The following is a 12267-nucleotide window of genomic DNA, read 5'->3' as shown; positions in this document are numbered from 1 at the left end:
ATACTAAAATTAATAGTAACCCTTATCAATTAGTATCATATTTAACTTTATCTAATTAAATTCTCATTAGTGAATATATAATGATAAAAGTAATAATTAGGATCAAGTAGATATGCAAAATTATTAAATATTTACCTTCGGTTATACTTCGTTAATTAAACTAATGATAAAATTTGAAATATGTACTTTTGCATATAAGTCAAATAGTTAAAGTAATATTTGTTAGAGTTAGAATTAGTATATGATGATATCACATAACATAGCAGATTAGATTTGATAGTAGTCTTAAACTCAATATTTTTAGTCGATAAAAGATTTAATGAACCACTAGAGTAAAACAAATAAATGAAATAGTAATCATAGTATATGATTGTTTAGTATTATAATAGACTTAAAAATTTATCTTACAATATTCCATACATCAGTAGGATACTTTATAGTAATAACAAATCTACAGACTATAAGGGTATACTAAAATTTTATGTAAACTCGAATCTAGGCCATATTGAATTTACCAACGCCATATGTTCAACAAGATATAGTACACGGATTTAACAGAAATACATCAAGTTAATGTTATCAGTCTTTACGAGAATGTAGAATTATATCTAGAGGACAAGACTTGGAGTAGCGACTAGACTATCAACAAAACTAATAATGATGGTAAAAAGAATGGTGAGAATAATAACACATCTAATAAAGGAATTCAAATAATTAAATTAATATCAAAATTATGGTATGCTGGATAATATTTAGAAAATATGTATGTGGTTTTAATAGTAAAATTTAAATATTAACAATATTATAAATTGACATGAAAATCAAATTTGGATTAGTTATATGGATAAATATATAACGATATGAAATTATGTCAAATTAATATATTACTAAATATTTAACTATAAATATTAACGCGGAGAACTTATATATACTTATTTGTTAGAATATAAATTATTGTAGTCGAATATAGAGCTACAAACTTTAGATCTTAGTAGTAGAGAGCCATATAAATTATGTTTTATCTCATGTTGCTTCGATCGAACTCATCTGAAATGAGTTGGATTTCAAACATTGTAAGTATATGCAGTACTTACATTGAGATCTAGATCGATTTAATTTTCGAGACGAAAATTCTTATAAGGTAGGTAGAATGTAAGGATTCGTAAGCTCGTCAACGCTATTTGACCGGTCAAGAGACGATTTACTCTACAATGACTTGATTAGATAAAGATGAATCTTAATTAATAGAAATTAGTCAAACAATAATTTGAAAGAACCAATAGTACCATTAGATATATTTCGAAAAGTCATGCGAAATGGACTATTCAAACGCGTAAATCGGATACCAGACGAAGAAGATATCGCACTCAGAAATTAGTCAAACTTCCGTTGACCTTTCCATCGACCTGACCTAAACCGGACCTCTCATTAGTAAAGGGTCACCCCTTAGTAATTTTAATGGGATAGTAATAGTAAATTTTAATCTACCTTAAATTAGGCTAAATTAATAAATAATGGCATATAGTAATTAATTAAGCTAATTAATTATGATGCATTATGTTAACCCGACATTATGGATGGAGTTTATCCTATTTTTTTCTTTAGCTGGTGTTGTTTCTATTTGGAAGAGTGAAGGGTGAGTCATTGAGTATTACATAATTGATTAAGAGCTATAGTTAGAGAAAGAGAGTGGTAGTGATATCGATAGTTTGAGAGAGGTATGAAAAGAGAAATTGTTACTTGAGGTATACACAGTACAAGGAGAGGATGATGTTGGTGGATTTGGAAACATGTAGATTCGGTGATTTGAGAAGAGAGTCTACAGAAGGGTGAACCATTTAGTTAGAAGCTAGTTCATGGTGGTGTATGGGAAGAAGGAAAGGAAGAATCATGATTATGGGCTAATTTAAAAGATGGTGGAGATGATGGAACATATCCAAATAATTTAGGTAACCTCTTCCAATGATTCTATTATGATAGATATGATTTGGGTTGTTGCTAAATAGAATAAATAGAGTAGAACCAATCTTATTCTTGATGCATGAGAACTCTTTATTTTATGTGCATGATATTTGTGTCTCTGCCCTTAATCTATAGACTTGTTTCAGTACCTTAAGATACGAATTAGTATGAGATCTATGAATATGAATTGTAGTTCATTACGTGTTGGTTCTATGCTTATAAATTTTGTCGATTTCCGTTAAGAAACGAGTGAGATATGGTTGTTCCAAAAAGACTCGTTGCAGCTGAGTCTGTGTGTAAACAGTCACGTTTATCTATATATATGTGCTTAGTAAGTTAGGTTATACTTAGAACTGGAAAATATTCAGTTCGTAAAAGTTGTATAGGGTGATCTGTTGATTCTAATGAACCAAAGTTTGTTTAATTTGGATTTATATACTGTAATCTAGAGACCCTTAAATATGACCACATGATCTGAGTTTAGTATCCAACACTTGGAATATTTTCAGAGGATAGTGAAGAAGATGAGCGAGTCAAATCGCTGGCTCAGTTGACTCGTCTGACTCGATCCGAGTCAGACCTACTTATGAGTATTTTTGATGGGCCTGTTTAGTGGACCGTGCCGGTTTGGCCCGTGGACTAGTTTTAGGGCCATAAATGTATTTTTAGTTTTTGGACCACTTATGATCCGAAGTAGTTTTTGGTTCCTTCTGCAAAGTTACAGGGTTTCTCGAGGGGTTTCCGATGATACCCAACTTGACCCCATTTGGATAAGTAGATATTGTTTTAAACCAAAATTACTTATAGAACTATATTGATAGAACTAGAACCATTAATTATTGACTAAGTCTATAGCTGGAGACTTGTATGAAATTAAGTTGTGAATCTTTTGTGAGCCTATTGGCTAATTTCTTAGAGTGATTAACAGTTAGTGTTTATTAACAACGATCGATTTAAAGGATGAACCAGTGGATCGTGGATCTCGAGGTATGCATGGCTTGTCATCAAAACAGGTGGGAACTTTGCAACCTTCTTGTAATCATTAAGCTTTCTTTTATCAGCGAGCATGATGAGTCTTTATTATTTGAGTGAATGAAAACGTATACTGTGATGTTCTATTTCCTGTATCTTGATTATAACGTATATGTTGTATCTGTATGTATGGTGTTGCTATGATGTGTTGTGTTTGATATGCATAGTGAGATTTCCCTGCGAGGAGTGTCTGTGTTTCCCCACGGCTCTTAGCTAAGTTAAGTAAGGCGTTAATTCATCTGTCGACAATATTATTTAGTAGAGCGGTAATTCATCCGTTTAAATATTCTTATAACTATTTCATTAGTAGAACGGTAATTCATCCGTTATAGTATTATTGCTTATTAATATAGTAAGGCAGTAACTCATCCGTTTGAATATTACCTAGTAGGGCGGTAAATCATCCGTTACGATATTATATATACTATTTTATTTGAGGGAAATCACTCGTGTGCATATTATGCTTGTTTGACTAACTTTCTAGTCTTGATGGTAATATTCTGAATCATGGTTTGTATGGGCACTCTGTGTGGACGATGTTATTATTATTGATTAGGATTTCTCTTGCGTGAGTTTGGCGAGGTTAGAGTGATACTTGCTTCATGATACATAAATAGCTGGATGATTAGTTTCTTCTTGTTTCTTTCAATTTATAGTCTTTTAGAACTGTGAAACATGTTAGTGATTACTTGAGAGTTATACGTTTTCACTGAGCACCCTTTTGGGATGATGTGCTCACTCGTTCCCACTTCAGTTTCAGTTACCAGAAGAAATGGTACACGAGAAGATATTCGTTTTGATAGTTTAAAGCGTTACCGAATTATGTTATATTTATGTATCTTTTGTATACGTGTTTTCTTTATTTATTGTAGAACAACATACTAACATATTAATATCATTTGAGAGTTCTTCACTTATAAATATCAGAGTATCAGAGTGTTGGGTTCAAGTTGGTTTTAGTTCATATTATTATAATTCTTAGAATCGTCAAACTGGAATTGATTCTACAATTTAGGTTGTAATCCTATCATTTATGCAAGTTTATGATTTGGGTCGTCACACCTTTAGCCAAAATAGGGTTGGCCGCACGACCCCTAAACCCTAAAACTACATCAATGGCAATAAACAACTGCCGCAAATCATCTCGTACATCCAACTTCGCTAGCCTAGTTGGATGGTGTATATTTATTTTCAGAAAACCAACAAGGTAGCATTGTGACCACCGACCATCACTCCTCAACAGGGAACAATCGACTAAGTGATAGCTCACCCATAAGGCCCTCAAACGATCACCCAAATGTGGTCGGTCGTGTTGTTGTTTTAAGACGCTCAATTCGTGACTGAATCAATCGAGCTCTAAAACTACGATGCATCTAGCACATCGATTATTTTCAGTTGTTTGTTTGAAAGCGATGCTTTATAAACATCGACTGTAAGCGATGCCATGCAAATATTGATTTCACAAATAACTTATTATTTAACCTAAAATCACTATGTGCTGATTTTAGCAGCGAGTCTCGTGACTTGACCCATTTATTCGAGACATCAAACATGTCACAAACTGGGGGATACTCATTGGGGTATCAGTCTGGAGGTTTACAGCGTGCGGCGTGCAACGCGCCTATTACGAGAAAGTGTTTGGAAGGACGGACGGTTAACAGTAATGAGAGTAGTGGGTGAAGGTGTGACTATTCTTCCTTCATAACGGAAACACGATGATCACCACCTTCCGCACGACTCCACTTCTCCACTACTTAACTTCCTCCACTTCCTATGAGATCAGGTGTGTTCAATGACTTATATGAATAGGTTTTCAACCTATTTCAAAAGGGGGACAAGTGTTATCAACGCAAGTAACCAAAAAGCATATTCTGATACAAGTCATAAAACAACCATACTTTCATAATTCAACATTCTGATCTCAAACACCTTCTTCGCTTCCCTCCTTAAGATCAACCCTTCTCCTTCACTTTGTGACCGAATTGAATCTGGAACAACCATTTCTTAGTTTAGGCTAGAGTCTTACAGATTGATCTCTCGAATCTAAAAGTACTCCCGTGCAGTACATTTGTTTAGGGTTTGAATTCGTTTCTCATCAACACACCCAAATTTACCAAAAACAGCAGAATCATTTTTTACCCCAAAACAATTGGCGACCACAGTGGGAGATTGATCTCTCGGTTGCAAAAAATCATTTCCCCTATCCCATATTCAATTTACTAAATTTATCAATATGGTTGATCTTAGGAATGGTTCAGAAACCCTCAATCCCAATTTTACTTCTCCCAGCACTGACAATACTTCACATGTTAATCCTGAATCCGTTCTTTCATTCAAAACCCTCGTCGAGGCTATGAAGTCTCAATATTTAACAACTATTCATGATTCGATGAAAATCCTGAATGATATTGTCAGGAATCAAGCTATTATTGTCAAGACGCAGGACGAAGAATTTGCGCTTTTGAAAGTCCTCATGGATCAACTATCAAAGGAACCAACGCGCATTTATTTTGAAGGAAATGCCACCAACAATTCATTTTGGATCAATACTGATGGTATTAGTCATTCTTAGAAGATTCATATTCCTATTCCTGGTGAGGAAGATGAAGCCTATGCTCACATCGAATGGAAAGCCAACCACCAACCTAACGTGTCTGCTCATGAAGATCGAGAGATGTTTCCTCAAACTCAGAAAGAAGACTCGTGGGATTTATCGCGTTCTCATCGGAGTCCTCGCAATGAAAAGGTGATTTCATTATGTGTGTCCTTCCTGGAAAATATCAATTCCCATATTGCATCAGCAGCTGCTAATAGATCCGCTGATGCTTTACTCAGTCGATCTGAACCGTCCCAGAATGAAGAAACTCGTAAAGATGTTCAGGAAAGCAAGCGTCCTTCCAATAAAGGATCCAACCTCCAGAAGATCGCTAGTTAGGGTGGAAAGAGAATGCATCTGGGGAACGATTATCAAAACCCAAACGTGCGGCACTAGCGCAGCAGACAACTCAAACCCGGAAAGCTGCGACTAAGAATCCTGCACAGCAACAACAAACTGGAGAGGCTGCTCTAATTTTCCCGTGTACAATTGAAGAGGTAATCGAAATCCTAGAAGCGTGGATTCAAGATGGCGTCATAAAGCTACCTCCTACCAGACGTCCTCTAACCGAAGAAGAAATGGCAAATCCAAAATATTGTCGTTACCATAGGTCCGTCCATCACCCCACCAGCGATTGCAACAAATTAAAGGGAATTTTCAAAGAGAAGGTGGATGCAGGAGAACTTCAACTAAGCGCTGAAGGAGTGCACAGAGATCCTCTTCCAGTCAGGAGTGGCATAGTTTCTGGGGACTCCGTCCACGAAATCGTACAGACCATGATGGAGCATTCATGCAAGCAACAATAGGCGAGTTTCCGCACGCAGTGAATTAGGGAGGAGCTGTTTCACCAAAAATAAAGAAGGCAGAATAAACTCACATACGTGATTTATCAAAGCCCGTCCATGTTCATGGTCGTGGCTGACCAAGGTTCGTTCTCGTAGCTGCCGCTCTTTCCTTTCAAGATCCATGGTCGTGACCACCACTCGTCATTGCTAAAGTTTGTGCATGTAGTCATAACTCGTCCCTTTCAAGGATCTTGATCGTATCCATCAAAGCTCCATCCAACTTGTTTTGTACATAGTCATCAACATGGATGCAAGAGGGTGATACCCTCATCATGGTCAACCCATCGACCATACAGGATTAACCACGTAAACTGGGGACTGAGGCTCAACATGAAATTCCTTTGTTGTCATTCAAGGACTTCTTCAACACAAAAGAGACGGTCAATCAAGAAGCATGTAATTTGCAAGGAAAAATCTGTTAGAGCATTGCTCGGTCGATCTCGCATGCATTGCTATCTCAAGCATGTTTGTCAATGTTAGTGATCAAAATTATAAGTATTGATTTCAAGTATATTATATCTAAGTCTCGGACTAGGATAGAAAGTGTAGTTGAGCTCAAGAACTTCATGGAGATTCATCATACAAGACGAAGATCTACTCAAGGAACCGGTGGAACTTCGTCAATAAAAAGGTATGTGGAGACTTGAACTTAGCTATCAATCACAAGTCTATCTATCTCTATCTCCTACTCTTTGAGACGAAAGTCGAATGCTATATAGACTTTTATTATACACACTTGATATTTTCAACCGAGTATATCTCGCGTATCTATTTCTCGAAATATGTGTTGGTAAGATTTTTGCTTCGATCAAGTTTTTCTTTACCTTGTGACGAAAGTCATGATACGTTTCAATCATCTTGAAAATTGTTTTGACGAAAAATGGTGTAACAACTATATAACGTCCTCTAAGAATGTTTCAATAATTGGAATGAGAGTTTAGATTACATAACCAATGATGGATATAAGCATTATTGTGGAAACACATATATGTATAAGTCCTATTCCTTGAACCAAAGTTTGCGAACTTTGTTGATCAAGAGAAACCGATAGAATAGCATTGCCAAGTCTGCGAACTCAGTCCCGCGAACTGCCGAACTTCTCATACCGAGAAATTCTGCTGGAGTTGAAAAACTAGTTGCGTGAGTACCGGTCCGCGAACCCAGTCCGCGAACCAGCGAAAGGTCTCTTGCCGAGATTTTCTGCTGGAGTTTGTAAACTCTGCCCGGTTGCTTAAGCCCGCGAACCTAGTGTGCGAACTTGAGAAGGTTATGTATATGAAGATGATTTCTGAACTTCAACTTTAAAAGACTAAGGAATGCAGTTTGCAAACCGTGGCTATAAAATTTCATGAACCGATTCAAGTGAATCAAATCATCTTTGTTTCAATTGTGTCTTGTGTAGTACATGAGATTTCCTTGTAATTGAACAACTCTCTAACTAGTTCGTTTGAAGTCATTTGAACTAGTTATGGTGAAGAGAACATGGTTGATATAAAATGCTCATATATAACAATTTGGTTGACTATTGTTGAACCAAAAAATATACACATTTGGGTACGGTTACACAAATCTAGATACGTATATTCCATGTGTGTATAACAAGCTAAGTTTTCGATCTAACGGTTGAGAAATATTAGCTGGAATCTAAATCAGGTTTTCATCTAACGGTGAATATTGATTGCTTCATTACAAAGGTGACTTGATGGCAAACCCTGATTTAAAAGACTATATAAAGGAGACATCTATCAATTGGGAAACTAATACCCACACCTCTCGTGTGATACTAGTTCTCTTGTTAGAGTCGATTCTCCTTTAACCTTTGGTTTTCTTCTCTAAAACCAGGTTAACGACTTAAAGACTTCATTGGGATTGTGAAGCCAGACCGATACTACTTTATCGTAGTTGTGTGATCTGATCTTGCATCTTCTATCGTACGAGTACAATCGAAACGATTGGATTGAGATTAACATCTCCGATAGGCAAGATAAAGAAATCACAAACATCTGCGTCTCATTGTTTGTGATTCCATGACGTCCTATTTATTTAAATACAAGTAAGACTGTTGTGAGGCGATTGATTAATCTAGGATGTTCTTCGGGAATATACTGGATTATCAATTGGTTCCTGTTCACCTTTATTATATGTCAAAAGACGGAACAAAAACTTTAGGGTTTTTCTGTGGGAGACATATTGATCCTGTGATAGACTTGTCTGTGTGAGACAGATTTGTTTATTGTTAAGCCTGCGTTTTTGGATCGTAGCAACTCTTAGTTGTGGGTGAGATCAGCTAAGGGAATCAAATGTGCAGTATTCTACTGGGATCAGAGGCATAGAGAGCATAACTGTACCTTGGATCAGTGGGAGATTGATTGGGGTTCAACTACAGTCCAGTCCGAAGTTAGCTTAGGCTAGTGTCTATAGCGGCTTAATACAGTGTGTGTTCAATCTGGACTAGGTCTCGGGGTTTTTCCGCATTTACGGTTTCCTCTTAACAAAATTTCTGGTGTTTGTGTTATTTCAATTTCCGCATTATATTGTTTTATCTTTATAATTGAAATAATACAGGTTGTGCGTTAAGATCATCAATTAGAATAATCCAACCTTTGGTTGTTGATTTTCATTGATTGATCCTTGGATATTGGTATTTGGTGCCATCCAAGTTATTCCTTGTGTTTGATTAAAGACTCACTGATTTCTATTAGCTCGAGAAAATCAAAACAATAGAGAGATGTTAACTCCTCGATATACTTTAATCTATATTGAGTCTGACTGTCTAGTTGATTCTCTAGTAAAGTATATTAGAGTTAGTCCATACAGATTTCTAAGAGAAATATTGGGTGATGTTGTTAGACCCCCGCTTTTTCAGTTGGTATCAGAGCAGAAAACATGTTCAAGACCTTACAAGTCCGTGTTTGTAGCGATCTGACTAAATGGACGAGAGTACTATCTCTGATAAACGTGTCACCAGAAATAAAAAGTCTATCTCGTCTAATTCTATTAAAGAGAAAGATTCTTCAATCTCGAATATAGACGAACCTTGTGTTCTGACGAGACAGTCTAACACTGACATGTGTGATTGTGATTATCCTTCAAAAGAGACTTTCTCTAATGAATGGGATGCAGCTGAAGAGAGTAAATTGATTATAAATCTTGCTAGAATCCAAGCTGATAGATTCAATCAGTTGAAACACCATGTCAATGTTCTTCTTAGCGTTTTAAGAGATTGCAAACCCAAAGGTAATGCTGAAGATCATTCTTCGTGCATGACTCTTGAGGCTAGTCTAGAAAGAGATGCCTTGGAAATTTAACATCACCTGAGTAAGCTCTCCATTCAAGGATGTTCAAAGCAATCTGACATGCCAAGTACTTCTGGCATTACTAAAGGTATTGTGTGCTTAGAAAATAAAACAGATGTGCCTAAAGTCTCCATCAATCAAGGATGTTGCACATCTAATGAAGAAAAGAAATCTTCTAACGATGATATCAGGACCGTAATTTCAAATCATTCTGATGATCAGAAAGTATGTCTTGTCTGTGAGAGAAAGAGTTCTGTTAAACGAAAGGGAAACTCTAGGTTGAAGAAAAACTCCCTAGTTCAACTTCAAAACACCCTGGATTTAATTCTCAAAGGTGTAACTGACATTCGTATGTCCAAACCAATTGGTTTTCCAACCTACCCTGTGTATGTTACCAGGAAAGTCAGTTCAATGAGTTCCTCGAATACTCAAGAGCAGAACAGACATCTTAATAAACAGCATATAAAGGAAGATCGAGTCATGTTCTCTGGAAGCAACATTACCCCTGTCGTGAATGAAATCCCGGGAGAAAGAAGGAAAATTGATGAAGTGAGATATAATCTGAAGGAGATAATTGAAAGGTATAAAGAAATTTTCAACAGATTGTCTTCCTCCTCATGTCAAAAAACTTCTGGTAAGAACTCAAACTATGTTCGTATTTTGATGACAGTAAGTTTTAAGATAATTTTTCACAAAAAGGACCCCTCTCTAAATTAAGGAGAAAAAACAGACTTAACCAAAAACACAAATTCCTTGATGAGCATGTGGCTCATACTTGTGCTAATTAATCACAAGGGTTAAAGAACTTACTCATCAAAATCCTCTTAAGTAAGATGTGTTAATAAGTAGGTATACTTTTGGTTTTTGCATCTGTTGAGTTGAGCTATTTTATTATCGTCCATAACTAAACTTGTGTTTACAGAATTGCTGCTTAAAGTATTGGTTATGTTTAAAAGTTTGCTTCCTGTTTTAAAAAGCCTTTACTCGTATCTTGCTACAACTTCTCTAAATTGTGTTTCTATTAGAACTTATTGAGTGGGTGTTTGTTTGTAGCAAAAAGTTTTTGGGCTTTATTGTGTTGGGTAAATGTTGTACTCGAACGGATACTTGTTTTGGGACGAGTCAACTGTTTTATGAAACCCTATAATTCCATCCCCCAAGAATAAATACCTGACTTATTGAGTTACAAATCACGTTCGTATACTCTAGGTCGTTTTTGGATTGACAAGAATATCTTCCTCTTCATCTTGCTATGGTGGTTTTGCAAAAGGATTCCTTGACAAAGGTTTTGTTGTTGAATCTAAGAGGAAAAGAACACTGGTAGATGAAGATCATCCTGACACTTCATGTTATTTTTCCTATGTTCATGAGGATGCCGAAAAGGATGATATGATTTCTGCTGAAGTTGTTCATGACTTTCTTAAGTATTTTGGGGAATCTAAACAACAGCTTATTGCTACCCTGAAGAGTGTTGATACGCTGAAAACTGAGTTGGAAAAAGTTACCTATGACCTTGGTCTCATAAAAGATCACATCAATGATCTTCGCAAAGAGAATCTTCTCTCCGATGATGCAATGGTTGTTGTTGATCACAAGCTCAAAGACCCTATAACTCGTGAGGATCCTGAACCGTCCATATGATCTTAGTTCGTGTTCGAGCATGGCACTGGAGTCTATTTTTTTTTCTCTTTAGCTTGTAGCCTAGTAAATCTTCTTTTTGGTTTAGTTTGAAGAGTAACTAGTGATTTGGAATAGCAATGATTGTGACTACACATAGCTATTATTATCATCTTCTTGTTTTTTTAGTTTTTTGGTTTAAAATTCTAAAAAAAAATTGTTTGAAGGATGATTTTTGCTGTATTAATCTTTATGATTTTATATATTGCCATATTTTATAGGATATGTATGTTTGCATCCGTGAACTTGAAGGACCCATATCTCGTCAAAAGTAAAGTCGTTCATGAATTGGTATTCATATAAGGATGAATAGACTTTTGAAAAATACAAAAGTTAAGCCTATATTGTCAATTCTTTGATGGAAGATAGGTTAAAATCTTTTGTGAACAAGGATGATGTCTATTATTGTTATGCATATAATGATTTAAGATAGAATGAATCCTTGTATATTCCGTAGTATTGATCTTCCCTGATCCATATTTTATGTATATACTGCATTGCTCCGTAAGTTCTCTTATGTCGAGCATGACCAATTAAATTGATTACTTTGGTGATTAGTTTAGTTGTGTATTTCGATTAGATTAATTACGGGTTCTCTTGTGATTAATCTAATTATTTTGAACTTGTGCTTAATGGTAATATCTTGAGGGGAGTGCGGATGTGGAATATTAGAGGGGTTATCTTGTATCTTTAAACTCCTTGATGAATGCATTTAGCTTCGGCTTTATGATTGCATCTAAATTTGTTCGTATGTATTCTTCTTTTAGTCTATGAAACATCTATTTTCGAAAATTTCATTAGGATCCCGTTCTTGTATCTTTTCCAATTTTATTGACAAAAAGGGGGAGAATTAATATGT

The sequence above is a fragment of the Papaver somniferum genome, chromosome 8, assembly GCF_003573695.1.
Source record: "Papaver somniferum cultivar HN1 chromosome 8, ASM357369v1, whole genome shotgun sequence".
In the NCBI taxonomy this organism is placed as follows: Eukaryota; Viridiplantae; Streptophyta; class Magnoliopsida; order Ranunculales; family Papaveraceae; genus Papaver; species Papaver somniferum.
This window is presented reverse-complemented; position numbering follows the sequence as displayed.